The 23,749-nt window shown below is 45.9% G+C and overlaps 1 long non-coding RNA gene across 1 annotated transcript in view; it reads left to right on the top strand.

Moving 5' to 3' along the window:
* Window positions 1-822: 822 nt before the first annotated feature.
* LOC130124297 (uncharacterized) overlaps window positions 823-23,749 on the top strand; it is a 41,401-nt gene continuing 18,474 nt past the window's right edge. The window contains exons 1-2 of the long non-coding RNA XR_008811364.1: window positions 823-874; window positions 16,119-16,407. This is a non-coding gene — a long non-coding RNA (uncharacterized LOC130124297). The remainder of the gene's footprint in view (window positions 875-16,118; window positions 16,408-23,749) is intronic.

The raw sequence follows: 23,749 nt of genomic DNA, 5'->3' as shown, positions 1-23,749 counted from the left end.
AGTCACGGTTGACTGACGTCTTTATTCCATGACTGTTTTCAGATATCTGTCAAACTATAACTGCCTGCACCGTACCAAGCCCGGTACTTGCTACAACAGCAGCAACCGACCACCTTCTCCGCCGAGTGAATGATGCGCTGCAGCCCTCCCTGGGTCCCTGGCGGGGGCAGCAGCGCACCGAACGGTGATGGAGGGGGTAAGGATGGACTCTGGTGTAGAAATTCCCCATCATCGTCTGTGGCAGGTTGCATTTATTCAGCTGCCGCAGGAAGTACATCCTCTGCTGTGCTTTATTGATGAGGGAGCCTATGTTTAGCTCCCACTTGAGGGCCTGAGCGATGGTGGTACCCAGGAAACGGAACGTCTGCAGTGGTGCTTCGGCAACTCACCCTGTAACCCCCCCCGGCTCTTCACGCCCCCCCACACACACACAAATGGGTCACTCATGAAAAGTTTGGGTGGACTGGAATAATGCAAAATATACCGGCGCGGTCCTGGAAACACCGGAAACTTTACACGTTGAAAATCGCAGTATGTTTCTTTAAGAGTGGGTTGACAGCGCCGGCGTCTACCAAGACAGCCAGGAATGGACGGGTGACGTCAGCCTGCACGCACCCCCCCCCCCCACACACACACATTTAACTCAGACCAGGCAAAGTATAGTCTAGATCACAAACCTCCGACAACGGCCGAGTTGAATCAGTCTAGCGATGTAAAGTGAGGACTTGAGGACGTCATTACCCCACAGGCGTCGCTCTGTGAACACCTGCGGTTCGGGTCCAGTGATCAAGTGATCAAGCGATAAAGCGCCAGCCGCTGCAGTGAAGCCGGACACGCGGGAGGTGACAGCGTTTGACGGAGCGCAGATTGACAGGTAGGCGCAGCGCGTGTGTGTTTGTGTGTCTCTGCGGCCGGACCGAAACATGCAATTAAGCGCTGCAGCGTCCTCGTCCTCTCGTCTGCGTCACTTGATCAGACTACGAGGCGGGAAAGAAGCCAACAGGTGACAGCACTCAAAAGCTCAAGCGTCGGTTGCGAAACGCTTGAGGCATTTTGCTGCACAGTATGTGCCAGCGATCGATGGTGTTACCGCTCATTCATACACGTGTGACAGACAGACAGACAGACCACTCAGAAGCTCAGACCCTGTGCATGGTGAGTAAACGGTACAGAAAACGTGTCTGTCCCCGGCGAGATGCTGAGATGGACCCGGCAGTAAGCTGTGAGGGGCTGCGTGCCACAATGCCATATTGAGTAGACAATCATTTGCCAAGTAGACTAACGCAATGAAAAGAATAAAGCAAAATAAAAAGCGTTAATGCTGCAGCCTGTCCACACAATTTTCTGATACATGTGAAACCTGATGAACAGTCCAGCACCTGTCTTTAAAGGATGATCAGCGTCCAGCAAAAGAAACAAAGAAGGACATGAAAGTTCTTAACAAATACCCACGTTTGCCCTGAAACGTTTCACTTTCAGGTATTCTGCCACTAAATCCCCTTAAAATAATGCAGCATGGGTTGGCACAGTCAGTTTTAAACCTCTGATCCTGTACAAGGAACCTAGTGTATATGCATGCACGATCAGATGTTAATATAAACATGTACATTGGAGATTAAACTATATGCAATGGGTAAGTTGTAAAATTTCCAGAGGATCTCATCCTTATTTGGGCACTTGCATTGACTGTTAACATTCATACGTAAAACAATATTGGTTAAAAAAGGTTAGCATACCGTTTATGATACGTTAACTGAAACCCTCAAATGATGTTGCAGACTGGCTTGTTGTGTTGATAAGAGCATGCTTTTGTCCAAAAATACACTAACGATATGTATTTTTATGAATAATGCCCTTTAGGATTGTGTTTGGCAGCTGGTGTGAGTTTGGTGAGACAGTCATGGTCAGAGTGGGCCGGGGATGAATGGGACACATGCAATCAAAGATGATGTGTGAAAGACTGGAAAGAAAAAATGTGAAACTCGACTTCTTAGGGGCTTTACGTGTTCCCACATGTTGTGTATTGTCTGTTTCTTTCTCTCTCTCTCACACACCCTCTCAAATGCACAGCTGACACACCTGGTGTCAAATATGAGGCTTGAGGGCATCAGATCAAGGCTCTCTCACTCCTACACCGTGTACTTCGCTTTACCCCAGCCCAGCCCGGGCTTTCTTAATCCCACAACACACACACACACACACACACACACACACACACACACACAACTGAAAGCAAAACCGTTGAAAGCTAGAACAAGAAGACTGGGCCATAGACCACTGGTATCAATATGGGATCTTCATTATGAATAAGATCTCTTAAAGCAAATGCATAATCGTTGTCTTTCTCTGTTACTTTTTCCTCACTCTACCCATGGCAACACACACACACACAGTCCCCCACCCCCGACCACACCACGCACTGACAGTCTTACAGATTGGTAGCTTGGCTCAGTAGTAGTCATTACCTGTAGTGATAAGCAGCAAAAATATAGTTTTATATTGTCACTGCATAACCACCTTTTTTAATTGGATCAATTAACCTAAATGGCTCCTAGCCATCCATAGGCTGTAAACTCAGACAGAGCTACATCATGCAACAAGGCAAAGTCCAATACATGCTATACAGGAGATCGTTTATAAACTGTAAAATTGCTGCTAAACACCGCATGGATGCTTGTGATTTGACTGTTTTTGTTTTTTTTGTTTTGTTTTGCAAAATCTGCTGGTGTGTGCTGACAGGAAACCATCAGAAACACTTTCAAACACACACATGCACACACAATTCGCTTGCTATGAACTCTGTGCAGGGATATGATCTGAATGAACATGGTGACAATGAGATCCACCAATCTGAAGATGGAATTCAAATTTTTCTGAAGGATCAATGTGATATAGTCAGAAAAAAAAACAGAAACAAGAAAAAAATCTAAGTCTACCCTTTTGAAGAAGAGAAAAGATGTGGAGAGGCTGATCCTGTCATTGGACAGAGGGTCCATCAGCTACTTAGCTAATAAGTTGAGGCTGACTGTCAGACGACTTGTTATCAACTGTACACACAATGTCGGTCATGCACTCCTCATGCATGGCAGATTAAGTCGTACGGTTACAGTCATTCTGCAAGCTGTTATGGGAATGATTTGGACTGCACACCCCCTCGTCTCTCACTACTGTGAAATTAGATCTTGGAAACACAACATTTGGCACACCAGATTGCTTCCAGTACATATGCTCATATTATATCATATTTCTTCTGCTGGATCGCCACCTTATGTGGTGGAGAAGCTTGCGTGTACCAGTGATCCCTAGAGCTGTGCCATCCGGAGCTTGGCTCCTGTTAGGGTCACCCAAGGAGGACAGGTCAAGGTGGGGGTTCCAGAGGAAGCACTATCCAACAAAGATCTCAACAGTGGAACTGGTGGAAGATGTCTCCAGGTCACAACGACGGTGAAGGTGGTTGAAGGCTGCAACAGTGGGTGGTCCACAATCGTCTTGGTTCTCCATGTCATTTGGATTCTGGTCACCCCCTGCCAAGGACCGTGTGGTGGCTGCAGGTGCATCAGCCTCTCCACGAAAAAAGCTGTCACGCGAAGGCATCCTCCCATTATGCGACTCCAGGTTCGGCCTCTAAGACCACCTGAGGACCCAGAAGGACCCAGAGGGAGGACGGTCATACTCGACCCTGAGTTACTGCTGATGATGATGCTCATATATTGAGGTAGTCCTGGTTGAACTGTTAGTTTGGACAGTCTTTTTGGTTGTCACACTTTCTTTTTTTTTTGTCCTGTGTAAGATTGTGAAATTTCTTTCGAAGTTCAAAATGTCCTGTTGTCAAGATGATAATGTTCTCATCAGATATCTGTAGTTTTAATGGAATCACCTTTGGATTCATCAATCCATTTGACAGTGAACCACTTAACTGTTTCATTATCATTGTCGCTTTCGATTCACAAGTGTTGTCATCGCATTCACCCCCCCCCCAATTTTATCAGTTTTTACTGCCACCTGTCCCTCAGAGTAGAGCTAACGGAAATGAACATGAATCTAAAACTGGTGAATGTGGGTCGAAAAGGAAACTGTGATTTAATAGATCAGTAGGCTGCTAATGGCCTACTGAGCCAATGAGGAGGTAGAGTAGGCCCATACTATCTCATATCTATGGTCTGATGACAACTGATAACAGCCATTTAATCGACTGATAACATTCGAACCTTTTGGTGAATGGACATGATCTCATCGGACTATAATTGCCCAACACCACAATCCGGAGAGTCTTTGTCAAAGAATTATAACCATTTTCATCAAACAGAAACTCAATTTTACAATATTTCTTCAAAGATGAAGCTGGAAAATTGAGAACAAAATTCTTTAAGTTTCCAAAGTCACCAAAAGTTCTTTACTTTTAAACGCTTCAATAAAAAAATGTTCATATCTACCTTTTAGTTCCGCTTCTGGTGTGGGAAGATGGTGGCGCGAATTCACGTTTGCGCCGGCCTCAGACGGTACCAGTGTGGGAAGATGGCGGCGCAAATTCATGTTTGCGGCAGCCTCGCCCAGTACCGGTGTGGGGAGATGGCGGTGCAAATTCACGTTTGTGGCGGCCTCACCCAGTACCGTCCATGCAGTGTCTTTGTTCACATCTAAGTTTTTGTCTTCGTTTGATGGCTGGGAGAGCTTGGTCTGCTGCGTCCTGTGGGCCCAGGGACCACGGCCCTGCTTGGAATTGCACCCAAAGAGGAAACGCCGAGGGCGGTCTGACAAGACGCAGAAGCAGGGTAGGCTAAGCTAACTGCTAACCTTTGCAGACCGGCAATTCTGATAACACTGAGAGCGGTCTGGCGGTGGCCTCGCCTAGTGTTAACTGTTTTTTGGTGTCATCATGTGAGGTGCGGGAAGTTGTGTTGAGGGTGTCTGGCTGGGAGGGTTGGCGCTGTATCAGCAGGGAGAGCTTGGTCTGCTGTGTCCTGTGGGCCCAGGGACCACGGCCCTGCCTGGAACTGCGCCTGTGTGGTCTGACAGGACATGGAAGTGGGGCAGGCTAAGCTAACTGCTAGCCCATGCTGAATGGCAGTTCCGATAACACCCAGAGCGGTCTAGTGGCGGCCTTGCCTAGCCTTGACTGTGTTTTTGGTGTCGTCTTATGGAGTGTGGGGAGATCTGTTGAGGGTGTCTGAGTGGGAGAGGTGGCACTGGATCGGCTGGGGGAGCCTGGTCTGCTGCCCTCGGTGGGCCCAGGGATCGCAGCCCTGCCTGGAGCTGCACCCGGAGAGGGGGCACCGAGGGCAGTCTGGTGGGGCGCGGACACGGGGCTGGCTGCTGGCTCATGCAGACCGGCAGATCCGACAGTCATCCTGGCGTTTGCTCTCTTGGATAGTGAAATGTTTTTTTTTTGTTTTTGTTTTTTTTGTTGGGCGGGGGGTATGTTAGATATGTGTTTTTGTAGTTTTTTGTAGTTTGGATATATGTGTTCTTGTAGTTAGGTGATGTGTTTTTGTCTTTGTGTTGTACTACTGTGGGAAACGATATTTCGTTTCATTTCATATGCGCAGGTGCATGGAATGAAATGACAAATAAATGTTTCTGATTCTGATGGTTGTCGTTACTTTCATCCCTCCACAGAGATGAGTCTCTCATGCAATAGTACATGTTCAGACATCGATCACTTATGGAAACGACGTTTAAACGCTTATTCATGCTTAGAGAGAATACTGTTACCAATGATTTGACAAGTGAGATGGTTTGACATAAAGTCCTCAAGGATATTGTCTGTCAGTGTTGGCCTACAGCCCAGCTGGCAGTTACCGAGACAGAAGAGCCAAGTGCAGGGACTGCCAACTCCCAACAGGATGCTAGTGGTGCAACTCCCAACAGGATGCAGGGGCCGCTTGCATCACTTTTTCTTTGTAAAAGAAGAAACTCAAAGTGTAAAATCACTTGATGACTAAGAACAAATCAACAGAAGTTTATAGTACATGTGATAAAAATAGTTTTGGATCTGTCTGTTCCTGTATAGTTGGATACCAGCTCCTGGGTTCAGAGCATTTTCTAGCATTGCTGCACATTGACAGATCTGCCCACAGACACACACACACACACACACACACACACACACACACACACACACACACACACACATACACACAGTGACTTGTAGCAAAGAATACACTAGTGTTAGCGTTAGTATAGGGACTTAGTTGAATACTCTAAGTCCATTGAAAATGCATTTTAAAATTTTAAATGTTACTTTTCCCACTTTTTCTGTTTATTCCCACTATGTAGATTAGCGCCATCGAGAATAAAACTCTACAGTCTTTTATCCCTCACTTGAATAAATACATCTGTGCCATTATAAATTAAGGCCTCTGTATAAGAGCTTGCTTTTCATTGTCAGTATTAGCCTGATAGCACTAAAATGGAAACACTAATCTACAGTATTTGTCTTCATAATCAGTGGGCTATTGTCTTCCCACTTTGTTGTTGCTGTGCTAAAATTGTCTTTCAGAGAAAGGGGATATAGTAAGTCATTCACTTAATACCCCAGCAGCTTTCCTGTGTGTGTGTGTGTGTGTGTGTGTGTGTGTGTGTGTGTGTGTGTGTGTGTGTGTGTGTGTGTGTGTGTGTGTGTGTGTGTGTGTGTGTGTGTGTGTCTGTCAAGCAGTGTGACAGAGATGGAAAGGGAACAGGATTCGCTGCCCTGTGTCTTGTATCCCTGGGAGAGAATAGTGTTTCAAATGACCCCTCAACTCTTCCATGACACGGCCTCCCCTGCGTTGTACACTTGCAGAGCGTTGCTCTCCTCCGCTGTATCGCATGTCCTGTTGGAGCTTTGGTTTTGTCTTCGGATGTGGTCCTGAATGCAGGAGGCCTGGCTCCTGCTGCTTTGTCTCCTGTCCATAGAGCCTCTGCATTTCCCTCTGTGCTGCTTAGACTTGACTTGGGCTGAAATTTGGGACCTTCGTAAATTATAGGAAGACATGACAAGCTGCTGAACTGGGTGTTCACGGAGTGATTTACAATTTACTTAACATCATGCTTAAGTAGCTTTATAAAAAAATTAATTTGCTGTTTTCTGGTTTAGTGCGTACTGCATCGTTGAATGTGTGCGAGCTAAAGGGATTTATAGTTGCCCAAGCGAGGGTGAACTCAGTTTCGAGTCCACTAGAGTATGAAGTGGTGCTGCACGATTAATCTAATCACAATGGCGACGTCAGCCTGTGCAATTAATTATATAACCGCAAAAGGGCTGCGATTTAATTAAATAATACAATGTGCGCGCGTGAACGTCTGGCTGTGTGCAGTCTGCATATCTACGCCTGTTATTAAGAGACGACCAATCAGCCTCCGTTTAGGCAGTGAAGCGTGCGTAGTATACGGTCACATGCCTACCTGGTGTGCTGTGTGCAGACCAGAAAGAAGGAAAAAATGGACACCGATGACAGCGAGCAGGTTGAAGCTGATGAACTGGTAGCAAAAAAAAATAATAAAAAAAATAAAAGAAAAAACTCAACCTCTGTTATATGGCGATATAAAGAAAGAGGTACTGTGTAAAACGTGCAAAATGGAAGTCGCTACATGTCGCGGCAACGCGACAGATTTGTATATGTATAAATTTGTTTATTATATCACACATCGCAATGTTGTCCACAGTAATCGCAAAATGACCTTTGCATCAAATCGTGCAGCACTAGATGAAACTCCTTAATGCCACACGCATCTCAGTGTTGGTGTCCTGAATCTTAAAGGAGCTGCGTGTTGAGTGGCCTTCGTCGTACAGCAGTGTGGAAAACTACAAATCAAAATAGACAAAGCAAACACATTCAGTAGAAAGGTAGTGGATACTAGGAACATTGGCTAACATCTGCCTTTTTTCTTTTTTACACCCTTGGTAGATATTGTTCGCTGTTATTGCTGCACAGTCCTCTGAGGAATGTGAACTTATAGGGGCAGTAGACTGTCACACACAAAGATATCAGTTTGTGTTAGTCCTGGTGGATTACACAACGCCATATCCTGAAGCAATGCCATTGGGTAATATTTCTGCAAAGAGTGTGGCAAAGGCCCCGCTGAGCGCTCTCCTGAGTTGGGATCTCGAAAGTCATCCTCACTGATTAGGTCCCTCAGGCACACCACACAAGCTGTGCAGGTTGCTGGGCATTTTGTCCATTTGAACCAGATGTTCTCATCGAGATGTGTAATAAAACATTAAAGTCCCTGAACTTTAAGTTCTTGCACAAATACGGTTGTAATTGTGACAAATGGCCCTCTATTGATTGCGGCACAGAACATTCCCCTGGCCTCCGCAGGATTTTCTCTTTAGCGCTGCTTTTTTGGCAGAAAACTTTAGGTTATTTTGGGCCTGATTAAAAGATGGGATAATTCAAGTACCAGTAAAAAATTAAATTCAATAAGTTCTTGCTCTTAGAGCAAAACTCCACTAACAGACAGTTGGTACTGGAAAACGAATGCCTCTACAACAGGGGAACACAGTAAAAGCAATTTGAACTGTGAGACAAGATAGTTTCAGACCCTTTATCCAACTCCAAATTACTTACCAAGTGGTAAGGGTCCTGAGTGGTCATATGGTGAGTTCATGAAGTTCTACATACACACTGACAGAGATGGAGTGACAAAGGTTTATCACCTCAACCTCCCGAAAGCTGTAGGTTCGAGGGAGGCTGCATCTGTTTGGCTGTGACAGTAATTGAGAGAATCGAGTTGGGTTCGGAGGTATACAACCCTACTGATTGCATGTTTTGACCACAGTTAACCACCTCTCATTGTCCCAACAGTCCGACGTCACAGCGCCAAAACAGCACCTTGCAGATGTGGTCTACCCGCTGCAAGGGTGCATGATACTCATGCAACACCACATGGACACACCCACTGGTTTTATAGTTTGCACGCTGCTGTACTGCTTGCCAGAACATCAACGTAAGCTGGCGCGAGCAGAATTGAAGGATATGCTGAAGGCCATGCAGTTTGCTGTGGACTATTGTGCCCGAGTTTGATGCTTACCCAGTGCCCAGGGTTGATGATCTCCTGGTTGGGCTAGGCACATCTCTTTTTCTTTTTTTTTATGAGCTCATGAAAACGTGACATGAAAGCGTGACATGACATCCTGTGGCAGGATGTCTTAGATGACAGCCTGGAGCAGGATATGCTGGTGGGGGCTGTGTGCTCGAGTCCCTGCTGTACACGCCTAGCTGTCTCTAGACTGACATGTCGAACAGGGGCTGGAGGCTGTTTTGTGCAGATGGTGGTGGCAGATTTCCTCTCCAGGGAGTAGGTTGTCAGCGGGATGTCTACCTGGCTCAGGTTGAGCGGAAGGGATATGTGGCCGTGGGGTGTACTTTTGTGTGTTAACTGGAGACAGATTCTGGAGTGGCTGTCTCATAAGCAACACACCTGCAGAAGATATACACTATCTGGCCACTTTATTGGGTACACCTTGCTAGTACCGGGTTCGACCCCCTTTTGCCTTCAGAACTGCCTTAATCCTTCATGGCATAGATTCAACAAGGTACTGAAAACATTCCTCAGAGAGTTTGGTCCATATTGACATGATAGCATCACGCAGTTGCCGCAGATTTGTCGGCTGCACATCCATGATGCGAATGTCCCGGTCCACCACATCCCAAAGGTGCTCTATTGGATTGAGATCTGGTGACTGTGGAGGCCATTTGAGTACAGTGAACTCATTGTCATGTTCAAGAAACCAGTCTGAGATGATTCGAGCTTTATGACATGGCGCGTCATCCTGCTGGAAGTAGCCATCAGAAGATGGGAACACTGTGGTCATAAAGGGATGGACATGGTCAGCAACAATACTCAGGTAGGCTGTGGCGTTGACACGATGCTCAATTGGTACTAAGAGGCCCAAAGTGTGCCAAGAAAATATCCCCCACACCATTACACCACCACCACCACCAGCCAGAACCGTTGATACAAGGCAGGATGGATCCATGCTTTCATGTTGTTGACGCCAAATTCTGACCCTACCATCCGAATGTCGCAGCAGAAATCGAGACTCATCAGACCAGGCAACGTTTTTCCAATCTTCTATTGTCCAATTTTGGTGAGCCTGTGCGAATTGTAGCCTCAGTTTCCTGTTCTTAGCTGACAGGAGTGGCACCCAGTGTGGTCTTCTGCTGCTGTAGCCCATCTGCCTCAAGGTTCAACGTGTTGTGCGTTCAGAGATGCTCTTCTGCATACCTCGGTTGTAATGAGTGGTTATTTGAGTTACTGTTGCCTTTCTATCAGCTCGAACCAGTCTGGCCATTCTCCTCTGACCTCTGGCATCAACAAGGCATTTTTGCCCACAGAACTGCCGCTCACTGGATATTTTCTCTTTTTCGGACCATTCTCTGTAAACCCTAGAGATGGTTGTGCGTGAAAATCCCAGTAGATCAGCAGTTTCTGAAATACTCAGACCAGCCCGTCTGGCACCAACAACCATGCCACGTTCAAAGTCACTTAAATCACCTTTCTTCCCCATTCTGATGCTCGGTTTGAACTGCAGCAGATCGTCTTGACCATGTCTACATGCCTAAATGCATTGAGTTGCTGCCATGTGATTGGCTGATTAGAAATTTGCGTTAACGAGCAGTTGGAGAGGTGTGCCTAATAAAGTGGCCGGTGAGTGTATATGTAGTATATATATATAAAATCCAGTGATTCAAGTAAATTCTTTAATGGACAGTACAAGCTTGTTTCATGCCATAAGCAATCATTAGCTGTCAATAGAGCTACACGGGAAAGAACATAACATATTAACTGCTCATCATGCACATCACGTGCACAACATCCAGTGTGGAGGGGGGAGGTGCCTACATTCAAAAGCATGTGATTGCTAACCGTCCAGTAGGGGGGGGTTGCCTACAAGGTTAATGGTATTTGTCTATTGGCATTATTTATTTATGATCACAAAAGAGATGCTTATATCTATGTCTGCAACTGCTGGCCAATTCATTCCTGTTATTCAATGTGGACATTTCTGGTTTGCAAATGATAAAAAATACTTTTCAGTTAGACATAGATTACACATTTTACTACTGGTTGAATATGTTTTGTTTTTCGAGAGAATTTTTCCAGGTGGTTGAATAATTCATGTTTCTGTCCACCAATGACCAAATATAACAGCTTAAACATGTTACTTTCCTTAAACGGTTGTTTCTGAGGCTACACGTGTATGCAATAAACCTCTTTTTTAATGTTCCCTCTGTTAGACCGGCATATGTCTCTATTTTGCCGTTTTCATTTCTCGTCACCGTAGCTTGGTAGATGGCTCCTTTCGTCTGGCATTTTCTTTCAAGGGGGCATGAGTCGTTCACACGGCAGTTGCAGTTAGGGGTGTCTGTTTGTGATGAAGGTGTCTTTGATTTGTTCATGATTCTTGTGTTGTGGGACGATATTATTTGTTGATTGTTAGGAATGTTAGGCACCTCCCCCTTCGCCATTGGACGTTGTGCATGTGATGCGCATGACGAGGGAGTTAATATGTTATGTTATTTCCCGTGTGACTTTATTGACAGCTGATGATTGCTTATGGCATGAAATAGGCTTGTACTGTCCATTAAAGAATTTACTTGAATCACTGGGTTATTTTGCTCCTTATGCATTGAGCACACTCCCTACCGCTGAGTGTTTAATTTAACGAAGTTTATGTGTGTGTGTATGTGTGTGTGTGTGTGTGTGTGTATGTGTGTGTGTGTGTGTATACACTTATATTACAGCTGTTTGGCATCAGTCATTAACGTGTGTCTGTATCCTCCCTGCAACGAGACTGGGACAGGGAACCATTAAGATGTACCACAGCAGCATGCTAAAAAGTCAACTGGAGAGTCAACAGCAAGACTGTTTTGACTTGTAAATGTTGAAGAGAAATAGTTGTGTTTGTCGAGCGTGATTGGGTCTGCAGAACAATAAACTGGAGTGTTACTCTGACGTGGGAACATCTGTCATCCACAGAGCCTGTGACAGTGGCGTATGAATAAGGACGCTGCTGGCAAAGATCAATTTCTCCTGGATGAGTAAAAGTGAACAATAATTTAGGATCCAAACCTAATATAAATCCAATAAATCCCAATAAAGTTAGTCATCTTGCACCGGAAATTATTTCAAATCGAACAGAACATTTTTCCGCTCTGCCAATTCTTGAATTTTGTCATAGGTGAAGAAATTTCAAAGATCAGTTCTGTGCTTAGATTGATCCTCAGGACTCTTTCAGAACCTCTAAGACCAAAGAGCAATGCTTTTGTTCCTGCCTAGTGTTTTTTTGTGGCCTCTTGGCTTGGTTGAGTTTATTTTAGACCATTCTCTTGAGATTCAATGGAGTGTGTGTGTGTGTGTGTGTGTGGTGAGTTTTTTGGGGCTGGGAGCTCCAACCACAATCTACCATCTCCTCCCTGTCCTGCCCACCGTGACAGTTGTGTAACAGCTTAAAACCCACTGGTGTTGGTAGGCATGTGATGTCATTTAGTGGCATGTGAAAGATTGTTGTCAATAGGAGCAGTCCTATGGTCCTAGCCCATCTCCTAATGCGTGAACACTGTGGCAATGAATGAACGACAGACACTGAGCTGTTTGTCACTTAAAAGCTCTCGGTCTGCCGAGTGCATGTGCACATGGGTTTACATTTGTTTGGTGTGTATTACTGGCTAGCGTTTTGCCCTGTTCGTGTCATGCTGTACACTTTTGTATGTGTAACCCTTCCCACTGCGCATGCCTTATTGTGCGTGTATGCGTGCATGTTTTCTGATGAACAAAGGAGTTGTTTGTTGAGGGTACGCGGTGAAGAAGAATAGCTTGGTGTTCCTGCAGGCCCACAGACAGTCACTTTACTAGGTGGTGGGTGGACCGTGTCCAGTGTCCCATGTAAATCGCATTGATTCATTCATGCCATCCTGTCTTGTGTTTGGGGCTGCATGGGCATTCCTGACCTGGCCTACAACCATGTCACATCATCTCACACTCAGCCTGGGAAGCTGCTATTTCAGGAGGTACACCAGTCTACTAAAGGTTGTCGATTCTGCAGCCTACAATTAACGAAATTAGTAAATCGAAATGTCTTTAATGCGACAGGCATGGGTGCGCGTCCATGAATACTGGAATGGCATCCAGTGCTTTACCTGTCCCCCCCAGATCCATAGGGTTAGTGGCTGTATCAGGAAGGTCATTCGATGTAGAATTTTGCTAAATCAGTATGCGGATTGACACAACCATACAGGATTGGACGAGGCCCAGGTTAACAATAGCCACCATTTTTTTTGACTACTTTATTTAAACCCCTTGGGGAAATTCTTTCTCTGCATTCACCCCGTCCTAGCTGTGTAGCTAGGAGCAGTGGGCAGCCACCATGCAGCACCCGGGGACCAACTCCAGTTTTTCTTTCCATTGCCTTGGTCAGGGGCACAGACAGGAGTATTAACTCTAACATGCAGTCTTTTTGATGGTTGGGGAAACCGGAGCACCTGGAGAAAACCCACTGCAGACACAGGGAGAACATGCAAACTCCACACAGAGGACGACCTGGGAGGACCCCCAAGGTTGGACAACCCCGGGGTTCGAACCCAGGACCTTGTTGCTGTGAGGCAACAGCGCTAACCACTGGGCCACCGTGTTGCCCATTGGTGCTGTGCCCTCACATGGTACCGGTGGAAAACTATAAAATCCCCTGTGGCAACCCTTGAAAAACGGAGAACAAGCTGAAAGAAGAAGAAGTAAACTGACCTCCAGTGTGGGAAGATGGTGGTGCGAATTTACGTTTGCAGCAGCGTCACCCAGTACTGGTGTGGGAAGATGGCGGTGCGAAGTTGCATTTGTGGCGGCCTCACCCAATACCGTCCATGCGGTGTCTTTGTCCACGTCTGCGTCTAAGTTTGTTTTGTCTTCGTTTGATGGCTGGGAGGGCTGGTGCTGGATTGGCAGGGAAAGCTGGGTCTGCTGAGTCCTGTGGGCTCAGGGACCACGGCCCTGACCGGAGTTGTGCCCAAGGAGGTAGCACCAGGGGCGGTCTGATGGGACGTGGAAGCGGAGCAGGCTAAGCTAATTGCTAGCCCATGCAAACCGGCAGTTCCGATAACACCGAGAGTGGTCTGGCAGCGGCCTCGTCTGGTGTCGACTCTGTTTTTGGTGTCGTCGTGTAGAGTGCAGGAAGGTGTGTCATGTTGAAGGTGTCTGGCTGGGAGAGCTGGCGTTGGATCGGCTGGGGGGAGCTTGGTCTGCTGCGTCCGGTGGGCTCAGAAACCACGGCCCTGCTTGGAGCTATGCCTGAGGAGGAAACACTGAGGGCAGTCTGACAGGATATGGAAGCGGGGCAGGCTAAGCTAACTGCTAGCCCATGCAGACCAGCAATCTGACAGTCATCCTGGTGTTTGCTCTTGGACAGTGAATTTTTATATATATATATGTTGGATATATGCTTTTGTAGTTTTTTTGTAGTTTGGATATGTGTGTTCTTGTAGTTTGGGTGTGTTTTTGTCTTTGTGTTGCTTTGCTGTGGGCTGGGGAAACGATATTTCAATTCATTTCAAGTGCGCAGGTGCATGAAATGAAATGAGAAATAAATATTCCTGATTCCTGAAATTGTCTTGATTTCTTGAATTGTACATTCAGGATTCCTATGAGATAGATAGATAATTTTATTTGCCACACGACCAAGGCCGGTGGAATTTGTTTTCGGTACACTTTACATTTTACACTCTGTAGCACAATACATACATGGACAACAACAGACACTGCATATATTATCACGAACAATACAGTTACACAATAACAGAGATAAACATATGAGGCATAACAGGTGAATGGTGGTAATGGTGTGTGAGGAGGGGACTATAGGGAGGAGTTCAGAGTCCTGATGGCTAAGAGGAAAAAAAAAACTGTTTGCGAAGCGTTTAGTGTTAGTTGACCATGACCTGTAGTGTCTCCCTGAGGGAAGGAGCTGGAAGAGGTGACGAGCAGGATGTGAGGGGTCGGAGGTGATCTTCTTTGCTTGCTTTACAGTCCGGTTAGTATGTAGAGATTCAACTGAGGGGAGTGGGTTGCCTATGATTTTGGATGCCTTGTTGACAATCCGCTGCAGTTTTTTCCATGTTTGACAGCCTGTTGACTCCTATGTCCTATCAGACTTGAACCTAGTTTTCTTTTTTGGACACTTACTTACGTTGTCGCCTCTTGATTAGGTTGTGTTGTATTAACTCTCAGATGTACGTTGCTTTGGATAAAAGCGTCTGCTAAATGAAATGGTAACATTGTAATCATAAAGATTGAAATGTTGATTTTGGGTGATTGAAAAAAAATATTGAATTCACTCAACTTCTCGACTGTAACAATATACGTGTTGTTTGACAAGAATGGTTTCACTTTTCAGTGTTCCCATAATGTTATGAGCCCACATCAGTGCAGCGGTTGCCTGAACTTGGTTTCGTGGTTCATTTTTGAGTTGGCGGATGATTTTTTTTTTTTATGGTGACAGCTTGGCTTCAGTCTAGGCCAGAGAGTTTCGTTTACCTTGAACTAGACAGGAAAACACAAGACGAGAAGTGCTGTGTGCAGCCAACTGTAAGATATCAGTAAAGTTATGAATAGCTGGAAGAGGATAGGCGGACTGTTTCATGAAACGGACCTTTTTTTTTTAAATGAAGAATAGTATTATAAAACCATTTTACTGCCATCTTATGAAAACCACTACGCAACACTAAATATGTTATTATCTCTACAGATGATTCAGTGGAGCAGAGAGGTTGCCTTCAATTCTTAAAAAAAAACAAAACAAAAAAAACCCCTTCACCTCATTTAACTTAGTGTGGTCATAATTTTGCAAGAGTTTTGATATCTTGTATTGGATCAAAACTCCTCTTTCATCATAACCTCTCAGTTTTGACACTGCGTGTGTGTGAGGGGGGGAGAGGAGCAAAGGAAACGTAAAAGGAGGAAACATAAAAGTGCCGGGGGGGGGCTCCCGTTCGGTCTCACAGGGGCAGGGTTTAAACCGTGTCTGTAGGTGTTTCACCAGCTCGGGCGAGTCCAACGCACGCCGCTGGTCCTTCCCTGCTGTTCAGTTACATCCACTGACAAACTTGGTAATGACTGTTTCTGGTATGTGATATCACTTTTTCCAGGAATGATTGATGACGTGCTCCCAGGCGTGCTGCTGCTGACCAGTGGACAGAGATGAGATCATGTGACCGGGCGGCTCACCTTGCCGTACCATGGACTTAGCCAAGCCATATCCTACCAGGGACCGGGGGGCCGAGTCACTGACCTGTCTATGGTACAAACGTTGACTTTCTGTCATCATCCTCCTCATCATCATCATCATCCTGGGGAAACTGTACGGCGTCAGAGAGGTGGTTGGTTTCTGACAGGAGAAGAGGAGCCCCACTTCACTTCCGACTCAAAATACTGCAGGTGAGGTTGTGGGCTTGCATGTGCACATGATGAAATCCCTTTGGACAACAGCACTTAATCAGTGATGTCGTTTCTGATCTCAACGCCAGTGGGTATGACCACATGTGGTACTTGTATATGACCGCATTTGTACTCTAAAGGGGGAGAATGTGGTCTATTTTCCATTTCTCTCATTTTTTTGTTTTCTGTCAGGGTGTGGGCTATGCAGACATGAGGTCATGTCACACAGTGACTGTGCTCTCTTCTGAGGCTGGAGCTGACAGCCAGCTGCTGACTCATCATGGTGTCTGAATGGGCACCATTCACCTTAAATATGCAGACAAGCAAACAGTGCAGATGATGTCATCTGTGGTCACTCTGACCACGTACATATTTGTCTCTGTGTACGCCCGTCTTTTATAAAGGGCAAGAAAGAATGATTACAGAGAGCGAAAGCGAGGTGCTTTATTGGACAAGATGTTGTGGTTTCCTGCTGGCACAATGGCACTCTCCTCCTTCTCTTTCTCTCTCTCTCTCTCTCTCTCTCTCTCTCTCTCGCTCTCTCGCTCTCTCTCACACACACACACACATGCGCACACACATTCATTGTTATAAACACATGAAGGATGCAATAACAACATTTCCTATTTCGACTGCCCTGTGTGTTTGTGTGTACTCAGATGAGGTTCAAAATATCATGGCTGTTAGCTTGTTTTTCTCTCCGTGGTCTTCAGTCCTCAGACTTAGCAGGGCTTGGAGGGTGAGGCTGGAGGCAGAGAGTGTCACACCAGCGGATTTCAACAGGAACTTCTCTGTTCCTCCACCTGCACAGCTATGGGCTGACCATGCACAGGACTCTAACCAGCCACACATGTCCAAACAGGTGTCTGTGTGCTTTTTCACCACAGTATGACTGAGTGCAGGACATGCAGCAGGCATGGGCGCAAGTCCATGAATACTGGGGCGGCATCCAGCGCTTTACCTGTGCCCCCCCCCCCTACATAGGGTTAGCGGATGTGTCAGGAAGGGCATTCGACGTAAAATGTTGCCAAATCAGTATGCGGATTGACAAGACCATACCGGATTGGTCAGGGCCCGGGTTAACAACGGCCGCCATTGGTACTGTGCCCTCACAGGGTACACATAGAAACTGTAAAATCTGCTGTGGCAACCCCTGAAAAACAAGGAACAAGCTGAAAGAAGAAGAAGGAAAAGAAGGAGATGTGAGTGCAGGAGACAGAAATGTAAAGTAAAGTGAGAGGGATAGATTGTGTGTGTGTGCATGTGTGTGTGTGTGTGTGGCTGATTTTTAGGGAAGCAAATTTGTGCTACACATACACACACTTGCATACGTGCCCATGTGACTTTGTGTGGGTAAACACACTGATACTTCTCGTGCCCACTGTTTTCTGTAATATGCAGAAGAAATGAGCACACACAAGCATGATCATTTCCTGATCCGTGTTCAGCCTGTAAGTGGCTCTATAAGTGGGACGGTGCTGGAGGCAGGAGGAGTGGCAGCCTTGTTGAAGATGTTTATCTGATAACGCTATTAGAAAGGTCAAACCAGGCCTGTTTTCTCTACAAGTTGGAATATGTAACAGACGTGTGATGTCAGCTTTCCAGAAAAGCATTTTAATGAGACGCCTAACCTCTCTTAAAATATTTCATAAAGATCGTCTTCGTCTATAAGTTACATGATATTGTTTTATAAATGAACTCTATGTACAGTGTTATTATGGCCTTGTACACATATGTGTCAGGCGTGTCCTCATTATGCGCTAACACAGAATGACGGGTTGATAGGTGGGTTAATAGGAGGGTTAATAGATGGGTTGATAGGTGAGTTGATGGGTGGGTTAATATGGGTTGATAGGTGGGTTGATAGGTGGGTTAATAGGAGGGTTGATAGGTGGGTTGATAGGAGGGTTAATAGATGGGTTGATAGGTGGATTGATGGGTCGGTTAATAGGTAGATTGATAGGTGGGTTAATAGATGGGTTGATAGGTGGGTTGATAGGCGGGTTGATAGGTGGGTTGATAGGTGGGTTAATATGGGTTAATAGGTGGGTTGATAGGTGGGTTAATATGGGTTAATAGGTGGGTTGATAGGTGGGTTGATAGGTGGGTTAATATGGGTTAATAGGTGGGTTCATCGGTGGGTTGATAGGTGGGTTAATAGGTGGGTTAATATGGGTTGATAGGTGGGTTGATAGGAGGGTTAATAGATGGGTTGATAGGTGGATTGATGGGTCGGTTAATAGGTGGATTGATAGGTGGGTTAATAGGAGGGTTAATAGATGGGTTGATAGGTGGGTTAATAAATGGGTTGATAGGTGGGTTGATGGCACACCTGTAGCGTAAAGTGAAAAAGACACCCTGACGGCATTTATTTTTCTCTCATTCTGACCTTAAGGTGGTTCCTGAGCACTCAGGGCCTCAGGCAAAAGGGCGACTTGTTATGCCAAGGGTCAGGATACAGCTCTATAAGGTGCTATGCAAAGCCGTTCATACTAACAAAGACAACAAGGCACATAAAGAGGCAAGGCAGAGAAGCATGAATGGTGGGCTTAAATGTCAAGAGGTGTCACGGTCAATCTCCAGTGCAGAAGGAGAGAGAGACAGAGAGAGAGTTTTGACTTTCAACAATACTTTAATAAAAATCACAAGGAAATTACAACACAAAGACCAACATGGTCAGTAACATCAGATTCCCAGAATGTAAATCATCTCAGGACACTCCCCAAGATCAGCTCATCCTCCACAACACGGCAAAGCACCTTTTTACAACACCACACACAGCCAAAACTTTCCAGATAATCATTTTGAAGTAGCAAAAATATACTTTTAAACGAGCTCTTAACATTTTTATAAACACAAAAACAGCATCATCATCATCATCCCCAGGTTCCTCCATCCTGTTTCTTCTGCTCAGGTGCACGGCCATCTTTGCACTCCCCACAACGAAATTAAGGAGCTGCAATTGGTCTTGTTTTTCCGAGAGTACCTGTAGCCCAGAATGAACATGGGTTTGGAAAAGACCTCCCCAAACAACCCAAAAACATTTTCCAGTAATGCAAAAAAAAAAAAAAAAAAAAAAAGAGAGAGAGAGAGAGAGAGAGAGAGAGAGAGAGAGAGAGACATTGGAAGCATATGCTCCTAAGAAAACAAATTCATGGCACTTTGAAAACACAAAAAGGCCTTTTGAAGTATGTCCATAGGTTGCGCTCTTTTTCCTCATCTTTTTTTCTTTCTTTCTTTTTTCAGTTGGGTACTGTTTTCAGTCCTGGGTGGGAGAGAGAGAGAGACGAGTGGGAAGGATAGAAGGGCAGAGCGGGGAAGAGGTAGGCAGGATGAAGCAGCGGGGCCTTCCAGAATAGCAGCAGCGAGGGTGCTTTTTGTGGCCAGTGTCTCTGGATGCTTGGAGGGCCTCAGGGGCCCAGACTGACAAAGGAGAACTCGGAGGAGGAAGAGACTGTGTACGTGTTTACCGTGTGTGTGTGTGTGTGTGTGTGTGTGTGTGTGTGTGTGTGTGTGTGTGTGTGTGTGTGTGTGTGTGTGTGTGTGTGTGTGTGTGTGTGTGTGTGTGTGTGTGTGTGTGTGTGCGCGTGTGCATATGTAAGGGTGATAGCGTTATTTTAACCCTCAACTTGCATCCGGCTGTCATCCCACTCTGCAACCCCACCTCCTGCCCCTCTCAATCTGTCTGCCTTCCACTTGTCTCGTCGCACACTTACCTCATTCCTCATCGCATTTTCCCTCACTCTCTCTCCCATATCGTTCTCTTCTCCCCTTTCTTCTCACTGTTGCAGCATTATTTGACGCCCCCCCACTTGTCTCCTCAGACACTATCACCTTACCAGCCCCTAAGCACTCGGTGTGTTTGTCTCTCCCTTTTGGATTTGCTTTTTGTTAGCTATCTGGATAATGTCGTCCCCTGTTGCCCCCGTCGAATGGCCCCCGTAACAGATCCGAGCACTACGTTGGCAGCCCATGGCCAATTGGTAAAAGACTATCACGTTTCCCTTCTCACAGAGCTCCCATTCAGTCTCCTGTAATCCCCAAACGACACACCTCAGACTATCAGCCAGGACGAGGAATAAACTGTTTAGTCAGCTAGCCACTGTAGCCGCCGCTATATCAGTCACTTTGACTACTGTGCCGGCTGGCTAGTTAGTTAGTTAGTTAGTTGCACTGTTTGTTTCTTGAATTTTGTTTTCTTCATATTTTAGTAGGACCTCCCAATGAAGCTTGATTATCTATACTGTCCTGGGCCTGTCGCTACCGTCCCACCCTGGTATCGGATGTCTGTCTCCAGGAATGTTGACTCTTCATTTTAAGATTTTAACTCTGTTTTTCTTGAGCTCTTTGTACATCTCGAGCTGCACAGACCGAGTCGTTGTACTGTTGAAACAGAGGACAAGCACGCAGTGTTTTCCAAGGCCGCATGCTTCACTGGCAGCGACGGAGAGGAATCCGATAGAAGATGAGAGAGAGATGAAGGCAGATGTGTCTGACAGGGTGAAGGGCCGTGTGTCTACATGTCTGGCGAAACGACTGAACCGTCTTCTCTCCATGTTATCCCTCCTCATCATCACTTTTCTCTTCACTTCTGTGTTTTTCTAGACTTTTCATTTTTCATACAATGCCCTTTCTTTTTTCCCTCACTCTCTCTCTCTCTGGCTGTCCCTCGCTCTCTCTCTATCGCCCGTGCTCTCTCTAGCTTTCTCTCTCTCTTGCTCTCTCTGTCTTTCCCACTCTCTCTCTCTGACTGTCTGTCTCTCTCTGTCTTGCTCTCTCTATCTCACTGGTGCATGCACAGGATCACTGTGCAAACAGTGTTGTTTGTTACCTACCTTATTTATCTACCCTTACTCCTCTAAATCACTCATTCACAGACCGGAAGAGAGACTTACACATTAACCAAACTGATACACACACACACACACACACACACACACACACACACACACACACACACACACACACACACACACACACACACACACACACACACACACACACACACACTCTCTCTCTCTCTCTTTCTCTCTGTCTTCTGTGCAGTAGAGTGTGGTGATGCAATCCTGCAACCTCCTGGCAAGTCTGTGACTGAACAAATCCCCCCACACATACACACACACACACGCTTGCTTGCTGGTTGTCCATTGTGCCCGATGATGACCATCTTCTTCTATTTGTGGGTCCTTTGAGGACTCAGATAGCAGAAGATACCTGCGCAGAGATGGTTTTTAAAGTGGCATGGGGGGTGCGCTTCTCCCAACGCCACATGACTTGATTGTAGAGGAGATGGTTCCGATGGCAAGGGGGATCCCTAGACGACCGGCACCTCCACACAACTGCAGGGGGCTGCCGGAAATCCAGTTTTTCGGAAACCGCCTCGAAGCGTGCCGCCACAGCTTGCTTTTCTGTTGGGGTAAGCTCCCTTAGCCTTATGTCTTCCAGACTCACCCACAAGGCAGCGGGGCAGTGGTTGATAGGTGCCAGGGCGTGTCCACCAGGGTGGGCCTGCACACCATATCTCTGGGGCCCACTGCTGCTCCGAGATCCCCTGCCAAGTTAGCCTGGGGCCGCAAGACCCCAGTTACCATGTGTGGCCACAGGGAGGCCTGGCAGGAGTCTTGGTGAAGGAGAGGCTATGTACTGGCAAGGGAAGGCTTACACGCTAGGATGCTTCCCTATTCGACACAAAGGCTAGCCAGCGGCAGCAAGCTAAGGGCAGGAAGGACACAAGCGGGTTGGAAGAACACATGCACCTTCCCTCCAACTACACACTGCTGCACTAGACGCATCACAACACCCTGTGTGTATGTACACACAAACACACACACACACACACACACACACACACACACACACACACTTCAAATTGTAGGATGTTTTATGGTGAGACTGAAACAAAACAAGATGTGATGGACAGAGGTGAATACTCTGCGAGTGTTTATACATTCACAAAGACCTATTTGTGTGCGGGAATTCACTCATTTTTTCCCCCCTTCCCATAAATAGAACAAAATGGTCTCCCAGAAGTTAGTTCTGGACATTGCTGAGAATAATTAACAGGCCAAGCAGCGTGAGAAACATTAACACAGCATTGATAGGGACAGCAGTCTGCAGAAATCCCACCCCAGACCTCCTGGTCCGTATCATGTCTCCTCCGCTTGTATTTCTTCACCACACAGAGACACAGGAATGTGGTACGTCTATTTTCAGGCCTGTCGCTCTCAAGGAATCCCTGCTTTTGCAATAGTTTTCACTCACAGGTATGCTGTGTAATGGCATCCTCTGAATGCCTGGAAAATAAATGTCCTTCCGACTGCTTGGCTTTGGTAATTCATAAATTGAAAAAAATAGCGACATTTTCATTTTCATATGCAAACAAGTGAAACCCCATGAGCATAATGATGATGCATGCAAATAAAAGAGCGTTTGCAAAAATTCAAATAACTACCAATAACCTATGTGCCATGAAAAAGGTGGACTATCTCTTATTTTTAATTTTGTGACATTCTTTACCGCAGTGTGAAAGTAGAACCACACACCAGTGTGATGCGGGGGGTTTATCAGACATTTTGGAAGGTAAACAACCATGTTTGGCTGGTTTTGCTTCACTTGAAATAACCAATTTCCTTGGTGAAATGGTAGCTGTGATTGGTAAATGTAAAAACAGCCACTGTAGCGGGCAGGTAAAGGGGGGGGTCTGAGCCCTGCCTTGCTCCATGCTAATGACCTGTGCCCATGTGGCTAATAGCTGCTGATGTTGGTAGTAATTAGGCCCAAGATAATTAGATCCATTATAGACCCAGTTACGTTGAACTCTGTTTTTTTTTTAATCTGATATAAACTTCCTATTTAACTCCCAGAAAAGGGCAAATAAACAGAATTTGAGCTGACTTTGGGCTAGCAGGGTTCTTGGCGTGTTCCCGTGGCCGTTAAGATAGACCACTAAAATGGAAGCAGCTCGCATCAAAACCCCTCTCCCCTTTAGGCCATGTGTTCTCATTTAAATGTTAAAAGGTACACAATGTTATGAGGCAAATTAACTTTTTTTTGTATTTATTAGAACTAACAGAGGTCAAAAGTGGAATGGTTAAGGTGGAGGATAACAAAGGAAGTGTTGGAAAGAACAATATGTCCCCTCCCTCATTTTACTTCTCAAATCGATAGGCAACAAGGAGATTAGGGCCATCAAATTATTGAATTCACAGATTTCCTCTGACTGCCCTGGTCTGCCTCCATGTGGCAGGACAGAGAAACGCATCTTTGCAGTAACAGCTCATTTAAATACATACTGGATTATGTTGCTCCTTATTTGCTCTCCCTACCGGTGAGTGGTTCTTTT

The sequence above is a fragment of the Lampris incognitus genome, chromosome 14 (genome assembly GCF_029633865.1).
Source record: "Lampris incognitus isolate fLamInc1 chromosome 14, fLamInc1.hap2, whole genome shotgun sequence".
In the NCBI taxonomy this organism is placed as follows: domain Eukaryota; kingdom Metazoa; phylum Chordata; class Actinopteri; order Lampriformes; family Lampridae; genus Lampris; species Lampris incognitus.
This window is presented reverse-complemented; position numbering and strand designations above follow the sequence as displayed.